This window comes from Scyliorhinus canicula, chromosome 12 (assembly GCF_902713615.1).
Source record: "Scyliorhinus canicula chromosome 12, sScyCan1.1, whole genome shotgun sequence".
Classification (NCBI taxonomy): domain Eukaryota; kingdom Metazoa; phylum Chordata; class Chondrichthyes; order Carcharhiniformes; family Scyliorhinidae; genus Scyliorhinus; species Scyliorhinus canicula.
Genome location: NC_052157.1, coordinates 57,267,977 through 57,288,018, shown reverse-complemented (window position 1 = coordinate 57,288,018; position 20,042 = coordinate 57,267,977). Strand labels below are relative to the sequence as shown.

Here is a 20,042-nt window from a genome sequence, read left to right as displayed (position 1 = left end):
CACGCTGTCACCCGATGCCGGAATCGAACCTGGGTCCCCGGCGCTGTGTGGCAGATGTGCTAACCCATGTTCCCCTGTAAATCCCCTTCTGCACAATCTCAAGGACCCTCACATCCTTCCTAAAGTGTGGTGGCCCAAGCTGGACGCGATACTCTCATCGTGAGCCTTGTAAAGGTAACTTAATGGAATAAAGAAATATTTATTTTATTTGTCATGGGGTGTGGGCATTGCTGGCTGGGCCAGCATTTATTGGCCATTCCTGAGGACATTTTAAGAGTCAACCATATCACTGTGGGGTCTGGAGTCACGTGTAGGTCAGACCGGGTAAGGATGGCAGATTTCCTTCACATTAGTGAACCAGGTGGGTTTTTACGACAATCGACAATGGCTTCATGATCATCCTTCGACTTTTAATCCCAGATTTTTATTGAATTCAAATTCCACTTTTGCCCGGGGTGGGGTTCGAACCTGGGATTCCCCAGACCATTATCCTGGCTCTCTGGATTACTAGTCCAGTGACAATCCCACTACATCACTGCATCGCCTTATCTTATCATTGGAACATTGGAATCGTCGCTGGGTGAGAGTAATCTAGTAGATCCCGGGCAAAGTCCGGTGAACCCTGGATTTGAATCCCGCCATGGGCTAGATGTTGAGAAATTCACATTCGATAAAACTCCGGAGTTAAAAGCCCAACAATGGCTGAGAGGGACAGTTTTTTTAAAAATTGGTGAGGGAATCGCAGGTTATGGGGATAAGGCAGGAAAGTGGGAGTTGAGGGTTGTATCGGGTCAGCCACAATCTTGTTGAATGGGGACTCGATGGGCCAAATGGCCTCTTCTGCCCCTACGACCGGAAAGCTGTATAAAAAACCATCTGGTTCACTAATGTTCCTTTAGAGAAGGATATCTGTCCATCCTTACGCTGATCTGGCCCACATACTCGCAAGGCCACATTTCGAATACTGTGTACAGTTCTGGTCCCCTATTGCAGGAAAGATATATCATCATTGGAGACAGAGGAGGTTGACTAGGATGATCCCGGGCATGAAGGGCCTGCCGAATGAACAAAGAATAAACAGGTTGGGGCTGTGCTCCGTGGAGTTCAGGAGAATGAACGGTGATGTGATTGAAACATATAAGATTCTCAGGGAGGTACAACACACCAGGCCGTCCTATCGTTTCAGGCAATGGGACCCTGTGTGAGAACCTCTCTGGCCACATCGAGGGCATCTTGAAACCCATCGTACAAGGTACACCCAGCTTCTGTCGCGACACGACGGACTTCCTACAGAAACTCAGCACCCATGGACCAGTTGAACCAGGAACATTCCTCGTCACAATGGATGTCTCGGCACTCTACACCAGCATCCCCCATGACGACGGCATTGCTGCAACAGCCTCAGTCCTCAACACCGACAACTGCCAATCTCCAGACGCAATTCTGCAACTCATCCGTTTCATTCTAGACCACAACGTCTTCACCTTCGACAACAAATTCTTCATCCAGACGCACGGAACAGCCATGGGGACCAAATTTGCACCTCAATATGCCAACATCTTCATGCACAAGTTTGAACAGGACTTCCTCACCACACAGGACTTTCAACCGATGCTATACACCAGATACATCGATGACATTTTTTTCCTTTGGACCCACGGCGAGACATCACTGAAACGACTACACGATGACATCAATAAGTTCCATCCCACCATCAAACTCACCATGGACTATTCTCCAAATTCAGTTCCATTCTTGGACACACTCGTCTCCATCAAGGACGGTCACCTCAGCACCTCGCTTTACCGCAAGCCCACAGATAATCTCACGATGCTCCACTTCTCCAGCTTTCACCCGAAACACATTAAAGAAGCCATCCCCTATGGACAAGCCCTCCGTATACACAGGATCTGCTCAGACAAGGAGGAGCGCAACAGACACCTACAGATGCTGAAAGATGCCCTCGTACGAACGGGATATGGCGCTCGACTCATTGATCGACAGTTCCACCGCGCCACAGCAAAAAACCGCACCGACCTCCTCAGAAGACAAACACGGGACACCACTGACAGAGTACCCTTCGTCGTCCAGTACTTTCCTGGGGCGGAGAAACTACGACATCTTCTTCGCAGCCTCCAACACATCATCAGCGAGGATGGACATCTTGCCAAGGTCATCTCCACACCCCCACTACTGGCCTTCAAACAACCGCGCAACCTCAAACAAACCATTGTTTGCAGCAAATTACCCAGCCTTCAGAACAGCAACCACAACACCACAAAACCCTGCCAGGGTAATCTCTGCAAGACATGCCAGATCATCGACATGGACACCACCATTACACGTGGAAACACCACCCACCAGGTACGCGGCGCATACTCGTGCGACTCGACCAATGTAGTCTACCTCATACGCTGCAGGAAAGGATGTCCCGAAGCGTGGTACATTGGCGAGACCATGCAGACACTGCGACAACGAATAAACGGGCATCGTGCGACTATCAACAGGCAGGACTGTTCCCTTCCAGTTGGGGAACACTTCAGCAGTCAAGGACATTCAGCCTCTGATCTCCGGGTCAGCATTCTACAAGGAGGCCTTCAGGAGACGCGACAACGCAAAATTGCTGAGCAAAAACTTATAGCTAAGTTCCGCACGCATGAATGCGGACTCAACCGGGATCTGGGATTCATGTCGCATTACATTCGGCCCCCACCAACAAGCCTGGACTTGCAGAGGCCTACCGACTGAACTGGCTTGGGACAATTCACACCTCTTTAACCTGGAGTTACCTCTCTCTCTGCATCTTTGATGATTTGATTGCCTGCAGGTGCTCGCATTCCGGGGCATCACTGACTGTGTCTATATAAACATTTCTGGAACAAGCCTTTCCATTCACCTGAAGAAGGAGCCGTGCTCCGAAAGCTCGTGTTTGAAACAAACCTGTTGGACTTTAACCTGGTGTTGTAAGACTTCTTACAGGGAGGTTTAGACAGGGTAAATGTGGTGGGCATGCTTCCATTCACGGGGAGAGTGTAGGACCAGAGGGCAATCACAGAGTAAGGGGGCACTTGTTTAAGATGAATTTGAGGAGGAATTTCCTCTCTCAAAGAACGGTGAGTGTTTGGAGTTCTTAACCCCAGGAAGCTGTGGAGGCCGAGACCTTGAATATTTACAAGGCGCTAGATCGAGAGGTTTTTAATCAGTGGGAGAATTAAGGGGTTATGGAGAAGGCGGGAAATTGGACTCAGCGAGTTTTGGATCAACCACAATCTTATTAAATGGCGGAGCAGGTTCGAAGGGCCGAATGGCCATCTCCCATTCCTATTTCTGATGGTCTTATAGAAAAGTGAATAGACAGACTACTTTTCAAGTGTGTAGTCTCCCCCCGTCAGCCGGAAGGAAAGCAGACGTTTGAGGAAATGGTGTGCAAGGAGGGTGGGGGGGAAGGTAGGGGAACAGCACTAAGTCAGGACACTCGTTTGGGGAGCCAGTACAGACACGATGGGTCGAACGGCCTCCTTCTGTGCTGGAATGATTCTGTGATTCTATAAAGTGTTTTCTTTTCCCCCATAGCGAGTTGTTGTGATCTGGAAGGCGCTGTCTGAAAGGGCGATGGAAGCAGATTCTTTTTTTAAATATCTATTTATTGAAAGGTTTTTTATTTATAACAAGATAATCCAATATAATATAAAACAGATGTTTCAGGTTACACTAGAAAAGGTACACAGTCAACTGTTAAGAACACATCCAAACCTAACCCCTCAACAATAAACTAATCCTCCAGCAGCTGGCGGTGACTAACACTTTGAAAATGAAAATTGATGACAATCTCAGGTAGATCCCCTCTACCAACCCCCTAATGGTGTTCTCTGTGAGGTCACTCAACCAGGCCAAGGTGTTGGGTGCAGTAGGAGACTTCCACCCAAAGAGAACTTGTCTCCGGGCTATTAACCAGGTAAAGGAGAGGACATCCACCTTCACTCCATCTCCAGCACCGGAGAGTCCGATACTCTGAAAATGGCCACCAGCGGGCAAGGCTCCAGATCAACATTAAGAATCTCTGACATGGTGTTCAAGGAGACCCAAGAGCTTAATAATTTGGTTCACGACAAGAACATATCAATATGATGAGCCAGCCCATCGAGAACATCGCTCACACCTGTCCTCCACCCCAGGGAAAGAATCCACTCATCCTCACCTTGGTCAGATGAGGTCTGTGCACCACCTTGAACTGGATCAAACCAAGATGGGCACAGGGGGATGTGGAGCTGACCTTGCGAAGAGCCTTGCTCCACACCTCCTCATCCAGAATAGGACCCAAATCACCCTCCCACTTTGTCTTCACCTCATCCAACGGACCCAATTCCGCTGATAGGATCTGGCCACAGGTACCCGAAATACTCCCCTGACCAGACTGGGAGCAGATTCAGTAGGAACATTCAAAAGGGGGAGTGGGAGAAATATTTGATGGAGAACATTTGCAGGGATATGGCAGGGGAAGGCAAGAACAGCGGGGGAAGAGGGTGGGGACTAATGGATCAATCTGTCAAAGATCGACACAGGCTAGACCCAGGGGGAACCTCATAACTATCCAATATCTTGATGTACCATCAATTGGACTCGAGTCGTGAAGAAGTTCCATATATCAGGCTTTAATCAACTAGTTGTGTGCCCGGCAGTCGACTTACAGAGAAAGGCCGACTGCAGGGTCCTACGAGTTCTTATACCCCGCCTCGTAGGCGGGACTACTTGCCTCTCGGCCAATGGGTGAGCTGTCATATGACTAGCCTCAACCAATCAGCAGAGAGGCACATGACTGACCTGAGCCAATGGGCAGCGAGTGCTCTGCACTAATGGCAGATACGTACCGTAAATAGGGCAGCACGGTAGCATTGTGGATAGCACAATGGCTTCACAGCTCCAGGGTCCCCGGTTTGATTCCGGCTTGGGTCACTGTCTGTGCAGAGTCTGCACATCCTCCCCGTGTGTGCGTGGGTTTCCTCCGGGTGCTCCGGTTTCCTCCCACAGTCCAAAGATGTGCAGGTTAGGTGGATTGGCCATGATAAATTGCCCTTAGTGTCCAAAATTGCTCTTAGTGTTGGGTGGGGTTGCTGGGTTATTGGGTAGGGTGGAGGTGTTAACCTTGGGTAGGCTGCTCTTTCCAAGAGCCGGTACAGACTCGATGGACCGAATGGCCTCCTTCTGCACTGTAAATTCTATGATCTAAACCTCCTAGTCATACCACCACATATCTCCCAGCGATTGTCATCGCTCCAGTATTGACTGATCTTTCTTGATCAGAACAACTCCTGGTCTGTCATTAGAACATAGGGATAGGATGACTCCCCGGCCAGGGGAAACATCTTACCAGCATTGGCCCCTGTCTCTTCCCTTTAATTATTGTGTAGGTCTCAATGAGATCACCTCGCATTCTTCGAATCTCTAAACAATACAGGCCCGATTTGCTCAATCTCTCTTTATAAGACAGTCCTGCCATCCCCGGTGTAAATATGAAGGTGTTTTGTTTGTGTGACTGGCGCCATCGGATAATGTTCCAGAGCTGGGGAATATGTGTTGACTCCACTGCATCAGTGCAGAACTGCGCGCGTGTGTGTTTACGTGGGCGTGTACGTAGGGTTGTGCGTGCACATAGATGTATGTGTGTGTGTGTGCATGCATGTGTGTGTGTATATGTGGGTTTGTGCGTGCATGTTTTGTGTATGTGGGTGTGTGTGTACGTGGGGGGTGTGCTTGAGTGTGTGTACATGGGTGTGTGCATGTGTGTGTATGTGGGAATGTCTGTGCATGTGGGTGTGTGCATGCGCGTGCATGCGCGTGTGTGTGTATATGGGGGGCGTGCGCGGTGTGTATATGTGGATGTCTGTTTGTGTGTGTGTGAGTGTATGTGGATGTGTGTGTTTGTATGCATGTGCCTGTGTGTGTACGTGGGTGTATGTGTGTGCGTGTGCGCATGGGAGTACACGTGCCTGAATTGCTCTGTCTCTGTTCCGGGCTCTTGCTCTGCCAGTGTCTTGCAATAGTCCTGACCGAGTTGAACTAGGGAGACAGGAATTAAAGTCGGCCGCAGAGGCATTATTGTCTAGAATTCACCCACTCCTGCACACGCTCGTCGTCCCCTTGTTCACACGTTTGCTCGTACTCTCACCCACAAGTGCTTCCTCACCCACACTTTCTCCCTCACAACCTCATACCCTCGCTCACACATGCTCCCTCACCCATCCGTGCTCTCACGCCTCCCACACCCACAAGCGCTCCCTCGTATGCCCCACCCGTCTTTTGCATGCTGAACGAGCCTCACATACACACGCTCCCTCTCACACATGCACTCTCTCAAACACAGTCTCTCACCCACTCGCCCTCACACTCTCACCCACTCCCTCTCACACACACTCTCACCCACTCCCTCTCACACACACTCTCACCTACTCCCTCTCACACACTCTCACCCACTCCCTCTCAAACACAGTCTCTCACCCAATCCCTCTCACACACTCTCACCCACTCCCTCTCACACACACTCTAACCCACTCCCTCTCACACACTCTCACCCACTCCCTCTCAAACACAGTCTCTCACCCACTCGCCCTCACACTCTCACCCACTCCCTCTCACACACACTCCCTCTCACACCCACTCCCTCTCACCCACCCCTTCTCACACACTCTCACACTCACGCACCCTCTCACCCACTCCCTCACACACTCTCACACTCACCCACTCTCACCCACTCCCTCACACACACTCTCACCCTCTCACACACATTCTCACCCACTCCCTCACACACACACTCACACTCACCCACTCTCTCACAGACACTCTCACCCACTCCCTCACACACACTCACCCACTCTCTCACAGACACTCTCATCCACTCCCTCTCAAACACAGTCTCTCACCCACTCGCCCTCACACTCTCACCCACTCCCTCTCACACACACTCCCTCTCACACCCACTCCCTCTCACCCACCCCTTCTCACACAATCTCACACTCACGCACCCTCTCACCCACTCCCTCACACACACTCACCCACCCTCTCACACACACTCACCCACTCCCACACACTCTCACACTCACCCACTCTCTCACACACACTCTCACCCACTCCCTCACACACACTCTCACCCACTCCCTCACACACACACTCTCACCCACTCCCTCTCACACACACTCACCCACCCTCTCACACACACTCACCCACTCCCTCACACACATTCACACTCCCTCACACACACACTCTCACCCACTCCCTCTCACACACACTCACCCACCCTCTCACACACACTCACCCACTCCCTCACACACACTCACACTCACCCACTCTCTCACAAACACTCTCACCCACTCCCTCTCACACACACTCTCACCCACTCCCTCACACAGTCTCACACTCACCCACTCTCTCACACACACTCTAACCCACTCCCTCACACACACTCTCACCCACTCCCTCACACACACTCTCACCCACTCTCTCACCCTCTCACACACACTCTCACCCACTCCCTCACACACACCCACTCTCTCACAGACACTCTCACCCACTCCCTCTCACACACACTCTCACCCACTCCCTCTCACACACACTCTCACCCACTCCCTCTCACACACATTCACCACCCTCTCACACACTCACCCCACTCCCTCACAAACACTCTCACCCACTCTCTCACACACACTCTCTCACCCACTCTCACCCACTTCCTCTCACACACTCACCCACCCTCTCACTCACACTCACCCACCCTCTCACACACACTCACCCACACTCTCTCACCCACTCCCTCTCACACACACTCTCACCCACTCCCTCACACACACTCTCACCCACTCCCTCTCACACACACTCTCACCCACTCCCTCACACACACTCTCACCCACTCCCTCACACACTCTCACACTCACCCACTCTCTCACACACACTCTCACCCACTCCCTCACCCACTCCCTCACACACACTCTCACCCACCCTCTCACACACTCTCACCCACTCCCTCTCACACACACTCACACTCACCCACTCCCTCTCACACCCTCACTCCCTCTCACACACTCACACTCACACACTCTCACCCACTCTCACCCACACTCCCTCTCACATTCTCTCCCACTCTCAGACATACACCTCTCACACACACTCTCACCCACACACACATAACACTCCCTCTCACACTCACCCACTCCCTCTCACACACACTCACACCCACTCTCTCACACTCTCACACTCACCCACTCTCACACACACATTCTCTCACACACTCTCACACCCACTCCCTCTCACACCCACTCACCTACTCCCTCTCACACACACTCACCCACTCTCATTCCCTCTCACACACTCACCCACTCTCTCACCCACACTCCCTCTCACATTCTCTCCCACTCTCACACACACTCTCTCACTCACACAACACTCCCTCTCTCACTCACCCACTCCCTCACACACACTCTCTCTCACCCACAATCTCTCACCCACTCTCACATTCTCTCCCACACTCTCAGACATACACCTCTCACCCACACATAGAACACTCCCTCTCACACGCACCCCTCGCTCTCACACACCCTCCATCTTACACACATACTCCCTCACACATTCTCCCTCACACCCTCCACACACACTCCCTCTCTCACTACTCCCTCACACACCCTGCCTGTCATACACAGCTTCCCTCACACACTCACCCCTCACACACCCTCCCTCTCACACACCCTGCCGGTCACACAAGCCGTTCCACACCGTTCCTCTCACACTCACTCCCTCACACGCCCTCCTTCACACATCTGCCTGTCACACACATCGTCCCTCACACTGTTCCACACCGTCCCTTATACACTCTCCCTCACACACACTCTCCCTCTCACACACTCCCTGCCTCACATGCTCACACTCCGTCATACACCCTGCCTCACACATCTGCCTGTCACACACACCGTCCCTTACACACTCTCCCTCACACACACTCTCCCTCTCACACACTCCCTGCCTCACATGCTGACACTCCGTCATACACCCTGCCTCACACATCTGCCTGTCACACACACCGTCCCTCTCACACACACCCTCCCTTACACACTCTCCCTCACACACACCCTCCCTTACACACTCTCCCTCACACGCACTCTCCCTCTCACACACTCCCTGCCTCACATGCTGACACTCCCTCACACATCTGCCTGTCACACACCGTCCCTCACACCATTCCTCTCACACACACTCTCCCTCTCACACACTCCCTGCCTCACATGCTGACACTCCCTCACACATCTGCCTGTCACACACACCGACCCTCCCACCGTTCCTCTCACACACACCATTCCTCTCACACAGACTCTCCCTCTCACACACTCCCTGCCACACATGCTGACACTCCCTCACACCCTGCCTCACACATCTGCCTGTCACACACACCGTTCATCTCACACACACCCTCCCTTACACACTCTCCCTCACACACACCCTCCCTTACACACTCTCCCTCACACACACCCTCCCTTACACACTCTCCCTCACGCACCCTCCCTCTCACACACTCCCTGCCTCGCACACTGCCTCTAGAATAAAGGGATTAAGGGTTATGGTGTTCGGGCCGGAAAGTGGAGCTGAGTCCACAAAAGATCAGCCATGATCTAATTGAATGGCGGAGCAGGCTCGAGGGGCCAGATGGCCTACTCCTGCTCCTAGTTCTTATGTTCTTATGTTCTCACACACACCGTCCCTTACACACTCTCCCTCACGCACCCCCTTCCCCCTCTCACACACTCCCTGCCTCACACGCTGACACTCCCTCACACATCTGCCTGTCACACACACCGTTCCTCTCACACACACCCTCCCTTACACACCGTCCCCCACGCACCCCCCCCCCCTCACACACTCCCTGCCTCACACACTGGCACTCCCTCACACACCCTCCCTCACGTGTATACTCTCACTCAGAGACTTGCACCCAGCAGAAGCAGGAATCCACCCATTTTCCTCTCTGAAGCCCTGTGCCCCTGTTAACAGTTACAGACCCCCCGGTGAGCTGCCAGTCTGCGATGGATGAAGCAGCTGAGTATGGGGGCGGGGGGGGGGGGGGGGGGAGTATGGGCTGTGTCGGGATCACACTGATGGGTACTGGGACACCAGTGTACAGAGAGAGGGGGAGGGGGTATCTCTGATATGGGATGCTGCAGCTCTGAGCTGCTTGATGTTCACACAGCGGAACGCTGCCTGTTATCAGCTACATCAGCGGTTAATCAGCAGCACTCCAGGCAGCCAGCCCATCACAGCCCTGCTCTCTCATCAACCCCACAGAGAGCACTGGGCCTTCCGCAGAATCTCCACTACACCCAGAGACAAAACCACTTCCACACCCAGAATGATTCACATCACACACTGGGGCCCTCTCTTGGGAGAACGAGAGGGGAGGGGGGGGGGGGGGGGGAGAGAGAGAGAAAGGGTGGAGGGGAGGGAGGAAGGGAGAGAGAGATGGGGGGAGGGAGAGAGAGGAGGAGGGGGGAGGGACAGAGAGAGGAGGGGGGAGGGAGAGAGAGGTGGAGGGAAGGGAGAGAGTGGGGAGAGAGAGGTGGGGGGAGGGAGGGAGAGGTGGGGGTAGGGAGAGAGAGAGAAGAGGGGGAGGAAGGGAGAGGAGGGGAGGAAGGGAGAGGAGGGGAGGGAGGGAGAGGAGGGGGTGGAGGGAGAGGGTGGAGGGAGACAGGGAGGGAGGGGGAGAGAGGAGGGAGGGGGAGAGAGAGGAGGGAGGGAGGGGGAGGGAGGGGGTGGGAGAGAGAGGAGGGGGGAAAGAAAGAGAGGTGGGAGGGGGAGAGGTGGGAGGGAGAGATGGGAGGGAGGTAGGAAGAGAGGTGGGAGGGAGGGAGAGAGAGGTGTGAGGCATGGAGAGGTGAGACGGCAGGAGAGAGGTGGGAGGGAAGGAGAGGTGAGAGGACAGAAGAGAGAGGTGGGAGGGAGGGAGAGAGAGGTGGGAGGGAGGGAGAGAGAGGAGGGAGTGAGAGATTGGAGAGAGGGAGAGAGAGGAGGGTGGGAGAGAGGTGGGAGGGAGGGAGAGAGGTGGAAGGGAGGGAGGGAGAGAGAGGTGGGAGGGAGGGAGAGAGAGGTGGGAAGGAGGAAGGGAGGTGGGGGGAAGAGAGGCACAGCGAGGTGTGGGAGGGAGAGGTGGGGGGGAGAGAAAGCTGTGGGAGAGAGGGAGAGGTGGGAGAGGGAGTGAGAGAGAGTGCGGGGGAAGGAGAGAGGTGTGGGGGAAGGAGAGGGAGAGAGCTGGGGGGCAGGTAGGGAGAGAGGTGGAGACTGGGGAGAGAGGTAGCGATGGGGAGGAGAGAGAGAGGTAGAGACTGGGGGGAGGAGAGAGACATAGACACGGGGAGGAGAGAGAGATAGAGAGTGGGGGAAGAGAGAGAGGTAGAGACGGCGGAGAGTGAGGTAGAGACTAAGAGAGAGGTGGAGACTAAGAGGTAGCGAGGTAGAGACTGACAGAGAGATAGAGAGAGGTAAAGACTGGGGGTGGGGGAGAGAGGTACAGATAGGCAGGTAGAGACTGAGATAGATAGAGAAAGAGATGGAGACTGAGAGAGATAGAGAGAGATGGAGACTGAGAGAGATATAGAGAGGTAGAGGCTGGGGGGGGGGGGAGGGAGGTAGAGATAGGCAGGTAGAGACTGAGATAGATAGATAGAGAGATGGAGACTGAGAGAGATAGAGAGAGACAGAGACTGAGAGAGATATAGAGAGGTAGAGGCTGGGTGGGGGATAGAGAGTGAGAGGTAGAGACTGAGAGTGGGAGAGAGACTGGGAGGTAGCGAGTGATGGGGGGGGGGGAGAGAGAGAGATAGACTGCGAGAGAGAGAGCGAAAGAGACTGGGAGAGAGAGAGAGAGACTGGGAGAGAGAGAGAGACTGGGAAAGAGAGAGAGACTGGGAAAGAGAGAGAGACCTGGGGAGAGAATGAGAGGCTGGGGAGAGAGATAGAGAAAGAGACTGAGGAGGAAAGTGAGACTGGGAGAGAGAGAGACTGGGAGAGAGAGAGACTGGGAAGAGAGTGTGAGAGCCTGGAAGAGAGAGAGTGACTGAGAAAGAGAGAGACTGGGGAGAGAGCGCGAGTGCCTTGGAGAGAGAGGGAGAGACAGGAGAGAGAGACAGGGTGAGACTGGAGGGGGGCGTGAGAGAGAGAGATGGGGATGGGGAGAGAGATAGAGAGAGGTAGACACTGGGAGATAGAGTATGATGTAAAGACAGGGAGAGAGAGAGACTCGGAGAGAGAGACTGGGACCGAGAGAGTGTGGCGGGGAAAGAGAGAGACTGGGTGAGAGAGAGAGAGAGAGAATGAAAAGAGAGAGACTGGGGAGAGAGAGACTGAGAAGTGAGAGACTGAAAAATGAGGGAGATACTGGGAGAGAGAGAGACAGGGACAGACGGAGAAACTGTGGGGAGAAAGAGAGACTGGGAGAGAGAGAAAGAGACTTGGGGATGTCATGTTCTATAGACCGGCCGATATGAATGGTGCACTACAGAACACCTTGTTTAAATAATTTATTTTGAAACAACTGTGATAAAGATAACTAGAATAAATAAAATAACAAACTACTAACACTAACTAACTACTATAGAGCTACTGCAAAATATGTCTATTCACCAACATGACTTACTCCCAACTCCCCAGATACAGGCTCACGTGGTTGGTTTACACTGTCACCTGGTGGTTGGAGATTGTGTATAATATTATGTACAGAATTTCTTTATGCATATCAACTCGGGGATAGACAGAGAGTAAGAGAGAGGGAGAGACTGGGGCAGAGTGAGACGGGATGAGAGAGAGAGAGAGAGAGAGAGAGACAGGGGAGAGAGAGAGAGACTGGGGAGAGAGAGTGACTAGGAAAGAGAGAGACTGGGGAGAGACATAGAGAGCCGAGGAAGCAGAGCGAAACAGGGGAGAGAGAGAGACTGGGGGAGAGAGAGAGACTGGGGGAGAGAGTGGGACTGGGGAGAGACATAGAGAGACAGGGGGAGAGAGAAAGACTGGGCGAGAGAGAGAGATGGGAAGAGAGAGACTGGGGGGAGAGAGAGACTGGGGAGAGACATAGAGAGACTGGGAGGGAGAGTGAGACAGGGGGAGAGAGACTGGGGGAGAGAGAGAGAGAGACTGGGGTGAGACAGAGACAGGGAGAGAGAAAGACTGGGTGAGAGAGAGATGGGGAGAGAGAGACTGAAAGAAAGAAAGTGGGAGACTGTGGGAGGGAGAGGGAGAGACGGGGGGTGAGAGGGAGAGGGATACTGGGGGTGAGCGAAATAGACTGCAAGAGAGAGGGGCTGGGGAGAGAGAGACAAAGACTGTTGGGGAAGAGAGAGACTGGGGAAGAGAGATAGACCATGTTGGGGGGAGCAGAGAGAGAGGGATTAGGTAAAAGAAAGAGGGAGAGAGACTGGGGAAGAGAGTGGGAGGAAATTCTCGATGAAAGGATGAGTTAAACTGCTTGGGGCAGGAAGAGAATGTTTATGACTACCAGATTTTAAAAAAGATCTCAACGATAGCTGTAAATATCAGTCTAAATATAGACTACATTCATTTCCTCTGCTCTCTAATGCACATTTTGCAAGGACTAAAATCAATAAAAAGATCAAGACACCTGGGGTAGTCTCTCTTTCTCCTAATATTTCTCCCTCTCTCCCAGTGTCTCACTCCCTCTCTCCTAGTTTCTCTCTCTCCCATTCTTTCTTTCTTCCAGTCTCTCTCCATCTCTCCTAGTCTCCCTCTCCCAGACTCTCTCTCTTTCTCTCTCTCCCAGTCTCTCTCTCTCCCAGACTCTCTCTCTCTCTCTCCCAGACTCTCTCCAAGTATATCTCCCCCTCTCTAGGGCATGACCTACCCAAATGGAAACAGAGTTCCATAGTGCGTATGATTAGCCAGGTGTTTCCTGTTGCTCAGATCGGTGAGAAACACCACTCTATTTAACTCCTACTTAGGTCTATTGGGGCCTTAGCGGGGAATATGCGACCGAGGCTGCACTTAGTCCTGTTTCCTGCACGGAGGAGCTCCGCTCGCTAGAACTCCTTAGTACAGGGAGAGATCGGGATGCCATTTAAAAATGGCATCTCTTGACCTCCAATGCAACACCCAAACTCTGCCCCCCCCCCAGACCCAACTCACCGATAAAGGAATCCTCAGCTCCTCCCCCATAGCACCACCTGGTCCAATCCCTGCCATGCTGAAAATGCTAGCTTGGCACCTTGGTGGTGTCAGCCTGGCACCCTGGCAGAGCCACCTGGGCACCTTGACAGTGGCAGGCTGCCACCCAGGTGACACTACCAGGATGCCAGGCTGGCACTGCCATGGTTCCCAGGTGGCATCAGCAGTGCCAGCTTCCACCCTGCCCCGAGGGCAAGCATCAGGGGGCCTCTGATCCCCTAGGAGACCTCCATGAGTGCCATTCTGTCTGGATCCCGTTTGTGGAGAGAGAGTGAGAGAGTCTGGGAGCAGTTGGGACCGTTCTCCTCGCAGCGGAGAAGGTTAAGGGGAGGTTGAATCGTAGTGATCCAAATCATGAGGACGGGTTTGGATAGGAATCGATAAGGAGAAAGCTTTTCCCAGGGACAGGAGGCTCGGTAATCACAGGTGACACAAGTTGAAGAGAGTCAGGTAAATGATTTGTTGAAAGATGGTGGGCGCGTTTCTCTGCTCCGTCAGCCGTGTTTTCTTGCGCGGCTCGTCCCTGCCGGCACCAGGATTCTCCGTTCCCGCAGCCGGCCAATGGGGTTTCCTATTGTGGCCAACCCACACCGTCGGGAAACCCGTGGGCGTGGGTTCACTGCCAGCTGACTGGAGGACCCCACCGATGGAGAATTCTGCTGGTGGTCTGTTTATTCAGGAGGTCTATCAGGGAGCTTCTCAGTATCGTATCATCGATCGTTAAGCGTTTAGTAGTGACACACCATTATTTGTCCACCATCTATAAGGACGCAAGTCAGGATGAAATACTCTCCACTTATCTGGAGAGTGCAGTTCCAATGACAGTTAAGAAGCTCAATACCATCCAAGACAAAGCAGCCCTGCTTGATCGGCACCCCATTCACAAACATTCACTCCCTCCACCACCGACGTACAGTGGCAGCCGTGTCTACCATCTCCAAGATGCACTGCAGCAACTCCTTAGCCAGCACCTTCCAAACTCGTGAACTCTACCATCCAGAAGGACAAGCGCAGCATATATCTGTGAACCCCACCACCTGGGGGGGGGGGTTCTCCTTTAATTCACTCACCATCCCGACTAAGAAATATATCGTCCATTCCTTCACTGCCGCTGGGTCAAAATCCTGGAACTCTCTCCCTAACAGCACTGTGGGTGTACCTACGCATCAGGGGCTTCAGAGGTTTAAGAAGGCGGCTCACCACCAACTTCTGAAGGGGAAATTAGGGATGGACAATAAATGCTGACGTAACCAGTGGCACCCACACCCTGTAAATGTTAAGTATATATATAACTTGTCTCCATGCTGGCCTCTACACAGGGGCGGGATTCTCTGACCCCCCGCTAGGTCGGAGAATCGCCGGGGGGGGCCGGCATGATTCCCGCCCCGCCGCTCTGATGCTGGCTGCCCAATTCTCCGGCGCTGGTTTTCGGGCGGGGATCGCGCCTTGCCGGTCGGGGGATGTTTGCAGCGGCCCCCCGGCAATTGTCCGGACCCCGATGGGCTGAGCGGCCGCCCGTTTTCAGCCAGTCCTGCCGGCGTGGATTAGACATGGTCCATACTGGCAGGACCTGGCTTGGAGGGCGGTTAGTGGGGCCTTCGGGGGGGGGGGGGGGGGGGGGGCGTGGGGGGGATCTGGCCCCGGTGGGGGCCCCCACGGTGGCCTGGCCCATAATCGAGGCCCACCGATGTGCAGGTGGGCCTATGCCATGGGGGAACTCTTTCCCTCCGCGCCGGCCTCTTTAAGGCTCCGCCTTGGCCGGTGCGGAGAGGAAACCCTCTGCACTTGTGCAGGAAACACGGCAGCGGTTCTGCGCATGTGCCAGAACACGCTGGCGGTCCCACGCATGCGCCAACTCGCGCAGACTAGCGGAGGCCTTTCACCGCTGGTTGGAGCGGTGCCAACCCCTCTAGCACTGGCCTAGCCCCCGGAAGTGCAGAGAATTCCGCAACTTGCGGGCGGCCCGATGCTGGTGTGGTTCATGCCGCTCTTTGGCGCCGGTACAAGCCACCCCGCCAATTCCAGGAGAAACCCGGACCCGGTCTCGAGTTATCTGCGGGAATCTGATAGAAGTCTGTGCTGACCGTCAATGATGACAATAAATCCATGGAATCTGCTTTGGTGGCATCTGTCACTTGGCTTTGAGGCTGGATTCTCCGATTCTGGGGCTAGGTACCCATGCTGGCATGGGAACGGTAAATTGGTGTAAAACGGCCACCAATTCCCCGTTTGGCTGAGGGCCAGCAGGACGGAGGCCTGCAGCGGCTGCACCGTGCTTCTATGGTGGAGGCTGTTCGCCAACCCGGCCCGTGAAATAGCCCCCCCCTTCGGCCAGCTTGCGCATCCTGGACCACCGACCCACACTGCCCCCAGCCCCTATAATGTCCCCAGGTCTGCTTCGTTGTTCCCGCTTTCGAGCGACTGTTGGGGAACATCAACGATTCCTGCTCCACTTCCTGACGTTTCAGGCAAAGCTCAGGGAACTCCGACACTCTGAGTTCATGCAGTTCTAATTGAAGGTGTTGAATTCCCTCCGGTAAGTTCTTCATTTCCAGCCACGTTAGCCCTCTTTCCAATCATCTACTTCCTGCGAGCGGCACTCCCAGTGTTTCATTCTGTTCTGGTCTTACCTCGCCAAACGCGCCTACGTTTGTTGGTTCTTCACGCTGCTCATGTTTTCTTGCGCCGACACAATGATTATTCCTCCCTGTCCTCCAGACTGGCATTCCAGAACCAGGAATCCTGCCAATTGTTTCTGAATCTCCTCACCTTCTGACTTCCCCTGGCCATTTCAGCCCTCTCGCTTTTCAACAGCCCTTCGGTCCTCAGCAATTCCCAGGCATCCCGTGCCTGCCCTTCCCGTTCCTCGGACCTCAGGCGCGTGTTTTTGGTGGCATGCCGTTCACTGGCGCTGGGATTCTCTGTTTCCGCCGCTTGTCAATGGGATTTCTCATGGAGGCCACCCCACGCTCCTGGGAAACCCACAGGCTGGGTGGGAGGGGGGGGGGGGGGATGCGATATTGGCTGGATAAGAGAATCCCAACGGTCAGAAAATTCTGGCCTTTGCCTTCAGTCATAGCCAGGTCAGCACTTCCACCCGCTGCTCTGGGACTATGTCGAGATTTTTCAACAAGATCTATTTTTAAAAGACTGCTGATTGTCGTAAGGACGATAAGAAGTATAAGGAGTAGGCCATTCAGCCCTTCGAGCCTGTCCCTCCACTTAACAGGATCATTTGTATGTTTCATTCATAGGATGCGGGCATCGCTTGGCTGCTGGGCCAACGTTTATTGCCCATCCCCGGGGGAGAGTTAACCACATTACAGTGGGGGCCTGGAGTCACAATAGGCCAGACTGGGTAAGGGCAACAGGTTTCCTTCCTCCACAGCGACATAGCCACGTCTCTCCCCTCCAGCATCCCCCCCCCCCCCCCCCTGCCCCCACACCCCAGGGCTGAGAATTGCAAAGATTCATCAGCCTCTGAGTGAAGAATTTCCTCCTCATCTCAGTCCTCAGTCAACTGCCAACATTCTGAAGCTGCCTCCTCTGTTATTAGAGCCCCCACCCCCCACCTCAGCCAGGGGGAGATATCGTTCCTACATTTACCATGTGGAGCACTGTAAGAATTTTATATGTTCTACTTAAATCACCTCTTATTCTTCCAAACTTTCTGAAAATCTAAATATGCCGCATCCACTGGAATTCAGGACGAATGTGTGTGTCTTTTTTTAAATGACACAGTCCCTTAAAGGGTTAATGTGAGGACTCTGGTTGGTGCCATTCCCTGGAAAAGACAGCATTGCACAAGAAAAGGTAATTAAGCAGTTTTAAAAAGGAGCTGGAAACCTGTCCACCGCGGTGGACGTTGCTGAAGCCCCCGCCCCGGTGCAAAGTAGGTAGTGAGTGGAGGTTGCTCCAAAGTCTCTCGACTTTCTGGGATTGGCTGAAGTCCCCCTGAAAGTGGTGGAAGAGTCATCTATTGTTCCACAAGTCAGAGAGACGGCATGGCGGCACAGTAGCTAGCACTGCTGCCTCGCGGTGTCAGGGATCCGTGTTCTATTCTGGCCTTGGGTGATTGTGTGGAGTTTGCACATTCTCCCTGTGTCTGTGTGAGTTTCCTCCGGGTGCTCCAGTTTCTTTCCACAGTCCAAAGATGTGCAGGTTCGATGGATTGGCCATGCTAAATTACCCCTATGTCCAGGATGTACAGATTAGGCGGATTGGCCATGCTCAATGACCCGGCCTCTAAAGATGTGCCGATCAGACAGATTGGCCATACTAAATTGCCTCTCGGTGTCCAAAGATGTTCAGGTTAGGTGGATTGGCCATGAACAATATGCGGGGTTACGGGGATAGGGCGGTGAAAAGGGCCTAGTTAGAGTGCTCTTTCAGAGGGTCGGTGCAGACTTGATGGGCTGAATGGCCTTCTTCTGCACTGTAGGGATTCTGTGGTTCTATGAGATCAACTATATAACCCGGACACCATTTCAAAAGGCTCCATCAACCCTTTTCCCTCGAATCATTGGCTTTTAACCTTTTGGCAGAATTAACCTATTTTATTCAATTACTTTGCTGATGTCTGTGTGTGTTTAGTAATTAGAAAGAGAGTCATGATTTCATGTTTCATACTGCTTGTTAACTCGCTTTGTCCTTCCAGTTCACAAGTCTGGTTTCATAATAAACAAAGCGTTCTGCCGTTTATTGAAGAAACCTTGGCCTTGAGGGGTCACTCTGAGGTTAATAGATAAACTACCTACTTGACCATTTAACTATCTGGAACAATTATTTTAATATATGTTCCACAAACATGTGGGTTAGAACAAGAGACAGACAGAGCACACCTCCCATTTTTCTCGTAACAATATATATATACTTCTACGACACACTGGTTGAGTGCACAGTCAATTCCAGCCCCATAGGCCCCCGAGTCACAACACAAGTGAATTAACCAATAATTCTTGTAAAAATTCCCAAAATCTTTAACTGTTCAATAATTACAGTCACCAAGTTTGTAAGTTGAAACAGAATTATTGTTTATTTATAACAAGGAATACAGATGAAACATGCAGTAAATACAGCTGGATAACAAGAAAGCTAATCTACTACCCCCTTTAACTGTCCCACCCTCTCCTGACACACACAGGACAGACAAACACAGAGGGGTGGAAAGGAGTAAAAATAATAAGGATTAAGGTCAAAAGGTAAGAGTTCTTGCTCCAGATGATGAGTTCTTTGCAGTAGGCTTTTCTCCCAGCATGCTGGTTATTTGAAGCCTCTTGTTTACAGCCGTTGATGGTCTTCTTGGCAGCTATTAATTCCGTGCTGTACTTACAGGCAGCAGGCTTTCTTCTGGCGAGCCACTTTCGTTCTTATCAAACTGGGCCTTCAACTCGAAGGCTCACATTCAGGTCTGTTATTTTCTTGATATCCTTTGTCTCACGTCAAACCTGGCTCCCAGCCCGTGGTTTTACTTCACCTCTCTGCAGTCCCAAGAGAGAGAAGAGCTCTTACAGTGGCCAGCTAGAGGTAATTAATCAGGTATTTTAGAGAAAGAGTTAGAACTCCTCCATCCAGGCTTCAGAATTGAAAGTAAAACTTTATTTTTTCTTTTTATGAATGTTTTTTATTGGGTTTTTGACCAATGTATATTTACCGTTATGTACACAGAATAATATATATATATATATATATATATATATGGAAGAGAAGCGCACACACAAACATACCAAAAAAACAGTAATAATAAAAAATAAATAAAAAATAAAATAAAGTAACTGGTAAGGTATTATGCACCAGTTCGACAGCAGCAACTCTGTACAATTGGCAATATTATTGGGTGC

At 52.4% G+C, this 20,042-nt stretch overlaps 1 protein-coding gene across 1 annotated transcript in view; it reads left to right on the top strand.

Moving 5' to 3' along the window:
- The first annotated feature begins 14,575 nt into the window (after window positions 1-14,575).
- The window catches only part of LOC119974255, a 107,550-nt gene continuing 102,083 nt past the window's right edge, over window positions 14,576-20,042 (top strand). The window contains exon 1 of the mRNA XM_038813024.1: window positions 14,576-14,652. The gene's annotated coding sequence lies outside the window, so the exon portion shown is untranslated. The remainder of the gene's footprint in view (window positions 14,653-20,042) is intronic.